We start from the raw sequence: 12,108 nt of genomic DNA, 5'->3' as shown, positions 1-12,108 counted from the left end.
GAGGATAATCTAATGGCTTTTCTTTTGTAAGTTACCATTTTTTTCTCCCTGGCTGCCCTGAGAATTCTGTCTTCGTCATTGATTTTTGATAATTTTAATACAACATTTCTTAGTGAAGGCCTTTTTGGGTTGACTAATTGGGTTTTCCGTTGACTTCTTGAATTCCAAGCTCCAGCTCATTCCTTAGATTTGGGAAATTCTCGTCAACTATTTGTCTGAAAATGCTTTCTAGTCCCTGTTCCTTTTCCTCCCCTTCAAGAATGCCCATTATGCTTTTGTTTCCTCTCCCAATGGTATCAGCTAGTTCTTGAATTTCTCTTTATTTTTCATTCTTCCATTTCTCTCTTCTTCCTTCTGGCTTATTTCTACATTTCTGTCTTTGATATCATCGATCCTTTCCTCCATTTGGTCGACTCTATTTCCCAAGTTTGCTAATTCATTTTTCAACTCTTGCAGTTTTTTGTTTTTTTTTTTATTCCACAAGTTCTATTCTGTTCTTTTTGAGAGTTTCGATTTCCTTGCTCTGATCATCTAGTTATTTTTTTCAATTCCTGAATGTGTTGATATGACTCATTTCAGAACTCACTGAGTTTTTTCAGAAATACCATCCTGAATTCTCTGTCATTTAAGTTACACATTTCTATGTCTGTAAGCTTATTTTCTGGAGATTTTTCTCTTTCTTTCTAAAATGCCTTGTCACCTTGGTTGTTCATGGTGTTTAATGGACTATTTCTCCTCTTGGGCATTAATGGACATGTATTCTGCTTTTTTTCCAGAAAGATGTATTATATAAATGTCTCTCTCTTCAGCTTGTTGCAAAGAGGGTGCTTTTTTTGGGTTTCCAGTGGGTGGCGTCTATGCCTCTTGGATCTCTGCTTTATATAAAACCTTAAAAATGCCTTTATATAATGCCTGTATTTTCTTGTAAATATTTAATCATGCTTGCTACACTCAGTTTCAGTCCCTGTCAGTGTTAGCAACAGTCTGCTCAGCAGTGTTTGCTCAGATTCCCCTGGGGCTCCACAGCAATTGGTTTCAGAAGGTAGAGGGGGAGGGGTCCTCTGGGTTGGGAGTGATGGGGGTTGCGGCTCAGCCTCAGTTTTGCAACCATGGCTGGTAAAAATCAACTGTTGTTTCTCTGCCATCTCCACTTTTCTGCCATTCCTGTTTCTCTGCCTTCTGCCCTGATGACTATACACTGCCGCTGGCTACGTGGAACTCACAAACTCTCCCAAGCAGGGCTGCGTAGGGAAGTCGCCACACTTTCTCCCCTCCCCCTACAGGGAGCTCTGGCACCTGCTAGAGGCAGCTTCTTTATTTCTACCAGTCTACCACCCAACATCTGAGATTCTGACCTGTGGTAGTTCTTATGAGCAGACATGCTGGCGTGCAGTTTAGGTGTTTTTTTGTTGCATTTTAGATGTTCAGCTTATTATTGTTTCAAGGGGAGAGATCTGGGGACGTCTCTCACTCTGCCATTTTTCCTTTCAATCCAGATTTTTTTAAATGTTTATTTTTTAGTCAGTAGACATGGATCAGATATCTATCTATAGTGTGTAAAATAGCATTTAAATGTTGATATAATTTCTCCCAGGTTTACTTTTCCTCAGAACTGGATCCCATGACTCCTTGTATGCCAGGTGCTGGCAATAACCGCACCAACAGAGATCCACGACTCTGAAACATTTCTATACATAGGAATTAGCACATAATACCTTAGTGAATGGAATGCCTCAGTGAATGAAAATGAAATTAAGTTTCCGTGCCATTAGAAAGAATTATTAAATAACATAAATTAAAAGGAAATCTCAATGTTAAAATAAAAATTATGTCGAACATAAAATATTTCTTAGTACAATAGTAAATAAAATCTTTCATTTTCTTCAATGTATATGTGCCAAGAAAAGATAATATTTAATTATATCTAGATGGCTCTTCCAGTTTATCAAGCTTAGATATTACCATCTTTTAAAATTCCTCCCTAGGCCCATTGTTTTAATTAAAATTTTGTGATATACACCTGTACCTTGGACAGTGCTCTTTACATCATGTAAAATTTTACATTTTATCTGTGTTTTCCCTAATGAATTTCCTTCAATGTGAAATCAAAGAACACTAAAATGAATTAGAGATAAAAGAAAATGCTTAAGAATGCATGTTCACTAATTATATCTTATCGTTAGTATTATTTTCAGTGAGTTAAAAGAAAACTAATTTAATACTGAAATACACAGAAGCTTGTTTGTGATATCACTATGTCCTACAGTGCTAATTGGCTGCCTGTTGAGCCAAATAAATTACCACAGAAAGATCTAATATGTCTATTACTATTCAATAATGGCATTAAAAAGCCAATATATATTTACTCATAACGCTTGGCACTAAATATAGTTATATAATAGAAGATCAGTGAGTGAAAAAGATTAGCAAAACAGGGGTCAATATAATCATCTGATTTGCACAGGATCTTAACTGTCTGGTCATCATCAGAAAGCATCGCTTTCATTCCTCCCAGAGTACCATTTAGTACCCTTAAGAGCAACTCAGTCACAACACTGAGTACAACCCAGGAAAGGAAATGTGATTAATATCAAAGTGCCATCAAAAGTTTACACATTTCCTATTCCTTAGTTCTCACATATTAAAGACTCATTTTACTGGAATCCTGGTAAGCTGAAAGAGTTAAGAAAACATCACGCTGCCTCAAAAATCTCTATTTTGGAACAAAATTGAGAAATTAGTTTGACGCCAAAATACTTATTGTAGAGTGATAAACAGAAGAATAGATAAAAGAACTGTTGTAATTTAATCATAAATTTTCCATCTTATTTAATTTCACAGGAGAGTTATATAACTTGCTGATAATTTTTCCATACAAGGTGTTAAGTTTTTCAGAAAGAAACAAGAGCTATTAAAACAGTACCAAAATCATTGTGTGAAATAGATTCTGTAATTAATATATCTATAACCAAATGGCTGAGCAACAAGCAAGAAACTCTCAGAGTTAATGGTGGAGAAATCAGTCAATAATTATTTCTAGTTTGACTCCAACCTGAGAAACAGAAATCATTTTAATGAAAAATGTAATAGGAAAAAAAAGAACATTTGAGCAAGCTACATAAAAATAAAAACTTCACTACTAGATGTGAAATTACTGATGCAGATAAAGAGAAACTCTTTAACTTTTCTCTTTTTCTTTCTGTGATAGCTCACAATGCAGGCAGAATAGTTTGCAGAACAATGTAAAGACACATTTCCTTACATGCTAGTAACAAGAAATGAGACCAGAAATGTGAGAACGATGGAAAGAGGCAATCTACCATGCTTAGAGAAGGTGTACTGCACATGTCAAATCATTAAACAAACCACAGTGGGCCAGATACCCAGAGACCAAAAAACAACTTTCAGAAGGTCTGATGAACTTTATTACTTCGCTTGTGGCCAAGGCACTGAACACAAAAGGCAAGAAAGGTTTGGTACGGATTTGCATTTGTGAAAGAACAGACAAAACCAACTTAGCAAAAAATATAGAAATCCAGTGAAAAGTAGGTTCCAGACAGAGGCAATATTTCATTTGAAAAATAAAATTCTAGCAAATGTAACTAAAAGGATCACTAATCATGTGGTCCCTTTGTTAGTGAGGAAAGAGATAAAACCAAATTAATAAATTAATTAAAAAACTGCATTAATACATGGAAAGTATTTCATAACAATGTGCCAGTGCTGTATTAATCATTTATTGTTTAATTCTTACAATATTTCAATAAGCCACATTATTTTTTTTTGTTATATAGGTAAATGAAGGTTTAGAAAGTTTGCCTCCATGAGAAATATGTTAAAGTCAAAAGGCTTTCTTCTCTAGTAACTCTCACAGCTGTACCTTAAATGGCCCATGACTCTTCAATGTCACAGTCCTGTTCTCTACTTGTTAAGTACTTTTTATCACACTATTTCATTCAAGTCTTTCCTTCCACCACTTGTACTTATCAGCTCTATTGTTATACCCAAGTCTTTGAAATAACCATTTTCTCCTAAGTTAACAACCCTATTTATCATCTGACTTTTTTTTTTTCTTGGTCAATCTAGACAATATGGTTCATCATTTCAATCACATTCTTGATTATTTATAAAATTCTCTTTCCCCTGGGATGAACTGTCCCTCATACTCCAATCCAGTATTAATCCTACAATAATCATTCCCATTTCTTTTACCAAGGATATTAAATCCTATCCTGGCAAGTCATTAAGCTCTGCCAGTGGGCATCACTGAAGTTTCAGAGACTTCTGTAATCTTTCCTCAATTTTCCAGTTTCCTAGTTAGCTTTGTAAAATGTTTGCTGATGGCTTCGATTTTCTCATACTTCCTTTAGTCATCAGGGATATTCAACTATCTATAATCTTAACTGCATCTGAAATAACTTATTTCTTTGCTATCTCAGGGGAAGATGTACTTTCTTTTGTTTCTTGTTTTTATTTTGCTTTGTTTTTTCTTTTGTTGTTATTTTTTTCTCTTTGCTTTTTCTTTTTAAATTTAAGGCTTTTCCCATTATTTATTTATTTTTTTTCTAACTGGGGACACTATGGAGTCCATCAGGATTTGTATGATAGCTTTGCATGAGTAGATTGAGGTTATGATTTGGGGAGTAAGACCATAGATGTAAACTGTCATTCCTATCATATTATATCAACACTATATACTATTAGCATGATCTATCGCTGTTAATATTGACTTTCATCCTCTGGAAGAATTAGTTTTTGTCAAGTTTCTTCATTATAAAATTTTTCTTACTCATTTCTATACTGTAACTCTTTAGAAGAAAGCCACTACACACAGTGCAACAAAATAAAGTAGTATTAATACAAAGTAGTAAATAAATATCTGAGTATATACCAATATCAATAAATGATAAAACGAATTAATAAACAGAAAGTGAAAGATCTCCTATGCTAAGGAATTCCAAATAATTTATGTAGATATCCTGATTCAAGAAGGTAGAACATATCTCCCCATTCTTTAAGTGACCTTCTCTAAGCAGATTTCCAGGAGATGGCAGAATAGGCATAGACAGTATTTATGCATATGCTGGCTGATATTTTCCAAAAATAAATAAAGCCATATAAACTTTTATTCAAGTATTCTAATGAGGCCTAAGCATTGTATTTACTAGTGAAACTGCAGAACATTTAAAACAAAGAAAAACTTGAAAGTCCTCAGAGGAAAAAGACGGATTACAAAAGAATGACATGTATTTTCATGGGCATGTGAAACTTAAGAACAGAATCAAAAAGGTAAGAAAATCATAAAAAACACTAAATACTACAGTGTAACATACTTCTTGAAGTTTTTTGAATTTCCAGGAGAAAAAAAATCTCATTAGTGCAGTGACAGATTTGATGTCTTTGTAAACATCGATCATAAAAGTATAAATTTACACTGCTCCTGGATTACCTCTGTATCTTGGCAAAGATATACTTTTAAATATACACACCCATACGTGCATGCATACACACTATACATATTTGAGTTTGTGTGTGCTTACGTTTATGTGAGAGTTTGTTATATATATGTGTATATATGAATGTGTTTATATATGTCTAAAGAATAGAGTCGCTATCGTCATATTCCCTTATAAGAGTCAAGCAGTTTGCTAAGTTGATTGACTTAGTCCTAGGGAATTCTTATATGCTGGAAAAAAGTGTCAACTGGGAAATTACAAAATCTTTGATGCTTTAGAAGATTATGTTAAATTACCCTACATGTACTTAATATTAACAATCAATTTTCTCATGTACATATATTGACATATTTTTAATGTATGTGAGCTAAATAATATTCAGTATGATACAAATATCTGGTAAAATTTGATAATTTTACGAAAATAACTTATACATGCACAAAATATTCTAGTGGTAACCAATAGCTGAAATAGCTATATTTTAATATATGTATTTTTCTGATTATTTAGAAGAGCACACTAATTTCTTCTTATATCTAAACTTATGTAAGCTGCAATCAATTATTTGTGAAATTTTATTTTAGCCAATTTTAGCCATTTTGAGTATCACTGAGGTGAAAATTGTGCCTATCACATACATACTTAACAAACACATTTTTATAATTATAAAGCTATATTGTCAAAAACTAAATACAAATCTTGGCACTGGAAGTAATATAGTTCACCTAAAAGAAATATAAAAACACTAAGGCTTATTTGTAAATTATGTTCAATTTTCTTCACTAGGCCGGGTTGCTAGGGATAAAAAAAAAAAAATAGTGGTCTCTTAGGCACATAATGTTTATAAGTTCAGGATTTTACATACTCAGATTTTTTCTAAATGACATAATCTTGCTCAAAACATCACCCAGAAACCCATTTGCTCTCACAAGAGACTTTTTAATTAACAGTCACATCCGTGCTGTTACACCATATTTTTGCTAAGGTAGCAACAACTTAAACCACATTATTAAATTATGAAAAAAACCCATAAATCTCAATAGACTTTTTTGGTTTCAAAGGCTAGAAATAGTGATCTCTGTGCTTCTAGGGTCTGGTATTGAATTATTTAATCTTTTTGTAACAATATCATTAAATATTTAATAGTATAATATTTTGAGCACCTTTCAAATATAAATGACATTACAAATTAAGCTGTTTAAACTACTAAAGGTTACCTGAATAAATTTGATTAGAAAACTGTTTCAAATGGATTTTAAGTAGCTGTGATGTTAAAGGATACAATTTTCCAAGAAACCCATAAATCGATAGCTTAATACTTAAATGAAATGCATATTAAATTAAACGATGAAAGTCTAAAATCACTTTGTAGGGTTGGAAGCTTAAAATTTTTGAGATAAGTATTATTTCTATCTTATCCTCATCTAACACTAGTATAAAAAAAATCTTATTTTAAATTATCACTGGACTACTTTTATAGGTTTAAGGAACACTGTAAGATCAAATGCTATATTTTACCTCATTCTTCAGAGTTTTCCCAGTTTTTCTTTGCTTTTCATCTTAATATATTATTTTCTAATCATTCACTAGAAACATTGACTAAAAATTTTGCATTTTATTTTTTCATATTTAAATTAGACTTAAAACCCCAATTCATAAATTTGTATCTAATATTTGACAATAAAATACTGATATATGGAAAATATAAAATCTATATTTTATCTTAAAATCTTTGCTAATAGCTATATTCTGCACATATATAGTATTTCAGAACTATAATCAGCTACATATTGAACATATTAATATTAGCTATTAAGAAAAATATAATTGTACACAGTACAAAATATTTAATATTATTTCAGATATTTCAAATCATTTCAAGGAAAAAACTTTGAAGCTTTACTCAACTTTAAATCAAATGTAAATGCAAGAATTAATTAAAATTGATTTTATGGAACAGTAAAGCAGAACTTTAAAAATAATATGTTGTTTTTCAGATAGTTTTGCATAACATAATTTAATTTCCCTGATATCACTGGAGGCCAGGAAAAGCTGATTTAATCTGATAATAATAAGACGCCTCCTTTTAAATGAAATATTTAAATATGACAGCTATCGTTGATGATTTAATGATTTATGTGAAAATTCAGTGCAGCATATATTTTTTTCTTTCCAAAAAAAGAAAAGGGACTGTGAACTATGGTTCTATAATTTAGAAAGATGAATATATGAAAGTTTGAAGTTTTTTAAAAAAGGTATAATATTTATAATTGATTTTGAATACATTCTATACAAAGAAATTTACATGTATACCAAAGAGTTTAAGTACATGAATTTAGACTGCGATTCTTTTCTTCTTTGTGAAATACTTCTTTTAAATTACCTTTTCTATTTATGTATTCATTAAATAAGCCTATACAATGTTTTATTATGTCTAGACACATATTACGAATTTTCATTGATATAAATTATGCAACATCATGTTTCTCTTGTAGAATTGCAAATGTTCATACACACCATATAATTGAGATTCAGACCATTAAATACATTTTATTTTTAAAATGACATAAAATGAAACAGACTTCACAGTGACAGTATGGAAATGAGTAAGACAGAACTTTACAGAAAAGAAACTTGACAAAAACTAATTTTTCTAGAGGATCAAGGTCAATATCAACAGTGGTAAGTCATGCTAATATTACGTACAGTTCATATAATGTGATAGGAATAACAGTTTACGTCTATGGTCTTGCTCCCCAAACTCACAACCTCAGTGTACTCATGCAAAGCAATCATATTTATCCCAATAGACATTCAACAAAATACCTGACCATTAAAAACAGGAATGTCTGAGAAACTGTCACAGTTAAAAGGAGCCTAAAGATATGAGAAAACTAAATGTAACATAGTATGGGGTCTTGGAACAAAAAAAGAAAGAAATCTAAGTAATAATGTATCGATACTGGTTCATTATTCATAGCAAATGTAACATACAAAGATGTAACATGCTAACCTCAAAGGTAACTGGGTCAGAGGTATGTGGAAACTGTATTATCTATATCATCCCCATATTTTTATAATTCTAAAATGTTCTAACAAATAGTTTTATTTTATTTTTCCAGCTTTATTGAGATACAATTGTTACATGGTATTGTGTAAATTTATGGTGCACATCATGGTGATTTGATACATATATCACAAAATGGTGATAACAATAGGATTATTTAAAACCTCCACCACCTCATGTAATTGCTTTGGTGTGTGTAGTTAGAACATTTAAGTTTTACTCTCTTAGCAGTTTTATAGTATATAATACAATACTGTTAACTATAGTCATTATGCTGTACATTAGAACTCCAAAACTTACTCATCTTCAAATGGAAGTTTATGCCCTTTGACTGACCTCTCCCCATTTCCTTCACCTCCCAGCCCTTGGCAGCCACTATTCTACTCTCTAGATTCCATGTGTTTGGCTTTTTTAGATTCCACATAAAAGTGATCTCATGCAGTATGTCTTTCTCTATTTTATGTCGCATAATGCCCTTAATGTGCATCCATCTTAACATAGATAGCAGGATTTGCTTCTTTCTTCTGGCTAAATAATATTCCATTGTGCATACATACTACATCTTTTTCATTAATTCTTCTTCTATAATTAATTTAGATTGCTTCCATGTCTTGACTATTGTGGATATTGTTGCAATGAACATGAGAATGCAGATATTTAGAATTTCTGACTTAATTTCCTTTGAATATATACCTATAAGATTGCTTGATCATATGGCAGTTTTATTTTTAATTTTTGAGACCTTCTGTATTGTTCTCTGCAGTAGCTGTACCTACATTCCTGCCAACAGTGCATAAGGTTCCATTTTCTCCACTTTTCTGCCAACACTTGTTACTTCTTATATTTTTGATGGTAGCCATTCTAACAGATGTGAAGTGATATTTCATTGTGGTTTTGATTTGCATTTCCCTGCTGATTAGTGATGTTGAACATCTTTTCATATATCTGCTAATCATTCATATGTCTTCTTTGAAATTATCTATTCAGGTATTCTGTCCATTTTGAAAAATCAGATTACTTGTTTTTTGCTATTATTTGAGTTACTTTTATTTTAAATATTAATTCCTCACCAGATAGCTTACAAATACTTTCTCCTACTCCATATGTTGCCTTTTCATTTTGTTGATTGTTGATTTTGCTGTGCAGAAGCTTTTTAATTTCATTAGTCTCACTTACTTTTGCTTTTATTAAAGTTTGTGCTTTGGTGTCATATCCAAAAACCATTGCTGAAATCAATGTCAGGAGTTTTTCCCTATTCTTTTTACTAGGAATTTCAGTTTCAATTTCAGTCCTTAATCTATTTCAAGTTGAATTTTGTGAATGGTGTTACAAAGGGATCTAATTTGATTTTTCTAAATGTGATTATCCAGTTTTCTCAGCATCATTTATTGAAGAGATTTTCTTTGCCCCATTGAATATTCTTGGCTCCCTTTTCAAATATTATTTGGGCATATGCAAGGATTTATTTCTGGGCTCTCAATTTCATACCATTGGTACAAGTGTTGACTTTTATGCCAACATCATACTGTTTTGATTACTATAACTTTATAATGTGATTTAAAAATCAGAAAATGTAATGCCTTTAGTTTTTTTTTTTCCCCTCAGGACTGCTTTTGCTTTTTTGGGGTTATTTGTGGCTTCATACAAATTTCGAATTGTTTTCCTTTTTCTGTGAAAAATATCACTGGAATTTTGATAGGTACTGCACTGAATCTATAGATGATTTGGGATAGTATGAATATATTTATATTAATTCTTCCAACCCATGAACATAGGAGATCTTTCGATTTATTTCTTTCTTTCATCAAGGTCTTACAGTTTTCAATGTACAGATCTTTCACCTCCTTGCTTACATTTACTCTTATATATTTTATTGTTTTTGATACTACTGTAAATGAAATTATCTTCTTTATTTCATTTTCAGATATTTCATTGTTAGAATATAATAACACAGTTGTTTTTCACATGTTGATTTTGCATCCTGCAAAGATAATGAATTTGTTAAGGTTTGTGTTTGTTTCTGGAATCTTCAGGATTTTCCATGTATCAGATCATATCATCTGCAAAGAAAATTTTACTCCATCTTTTCTGATTTGGAAACCTTTTATGTCTTTTTCTTGCCTAATTTCTCTGACTAGGATACCCAGTACTGTGTTGAATAGGAGTGTTGATAGTGGGCATCCTTGATCTTAGAGAAAAAGCTATAGGCTTTTCAAATATGGCCTTTATTATGTTGAAACATGTTCCTCCTATATCCAATTTATTGAGAGTTTTAATCATGAATGAATGTTAAATTTTGTCAAATGTTTTTTCTGTATCTGTTGAAATCATGATTTTTATTTTTCATTCTATTAATATAGTATATCACATTGACTGATTTATATTTGATGAATTATTCCTGCATCTCAGGAATAAATCCCACTTGACATGGTGTACTATCTTTGAATGTGCTGTTAATTCAATTTAAGATTTTGTTGAAAATTTTTGTTGTTTTTTTTTTTTTTAATTTTTCATCTTTATTCATCAGGGATATTGGCTTGTAGTAGTTTTCTTTTCTTGTACTGTCCTTTTCCGGCTTTGGCAGCAAAGTAATGCTGGCCTTGTAAATGAGTTTGGTAGGGTTCCCTCCTCTTTAGTTTTCTGGCAGAGTTTAAGATGAACTGGCATTAATTCTTCTTTCAATATTTTGTAGAATTTATCAGTAAGACCATTTGGTCCTGAACTTTTCTTTGTTGGGAGGTTTGTGATTATTGATTCAATCTCCTTACTCATTATTGGTCTGTTCAGATTTTTTTCTTTCTTTCTGATTGAGTATTGGTAGTTTGTACATTTATAATCATGTGTCCATTTCTTGTAGTTTATCCAATTTCTTGGCATATAATTTTTCATAGCAATCTCTTATATTCCAATGTATTTTGGTGGTATTAGTTATAATGTCTCCTCCTTCATTTCTGATTTTATTTGACTATTCTCTTTTTTAATAGTCTACATAAAGTTTGTCAATTGTTTTTCTAATCTTTTTCAAAAAACAACTCTTAGTTTCATTGATTTTTTCCTATCATTTTCATGGTCATTATTACATATAATTCTGCTGTTGTCTTAGTTATTTCCTTTCTTCTGCTAACTTTGTGCTTAGTTTTCCTTTCCAGCTCCTAAAAGTGGAAAATTAGGTTATTTATTAATAATATTTTGTTTTTCTTAATATAAGTGTTTATTGCTATAAGGTTCTGTCTTAATACTGCTTGTGCTGCATCCTGTAAGTTTTGGGATGCTGTGCTTCAATTTTCATTTTTCTCAAGATATATTTTTTTAATTTCTCTTTTGATTTTTTCTTTGACCCATTAGTGTTCTGGAGTGTATTGTTTAATTTCCACATATTTGTGAATTTCTCACTTTTCCTCCTGTTATTTGTTACTAGTTTAATGTCACTGTGGTTAAAAAAGATACTTATTATTTCTATCATTAAATTTGCCAAGACTTGTTTTGTGACCTAACATATACCTAACATATAGTTTGTTCTGGAGAATATGCCATGTACATTTGAGAGAAATGTATATTCTGCTTCTGTTGCATGACATGTTCTTT

Source organism: Pteropus vampyrus, unplaced genomic scaffold (assembly GCF_000151845.1).
Source record: "Pteropus vampyrus isolate Shadow unplaced genomic scaffold, Pvam_2.0 Scaffold8, whole genome shotgun sequence".
NCBI lineage: Eukaryota > Metazoa > Chordata > Mammalia > Chiroptera > Pteropodidae > Pteropus > Pteropus vampyrus.
This window is presented reverse-complemented; position numbering follows the sequence as displayed.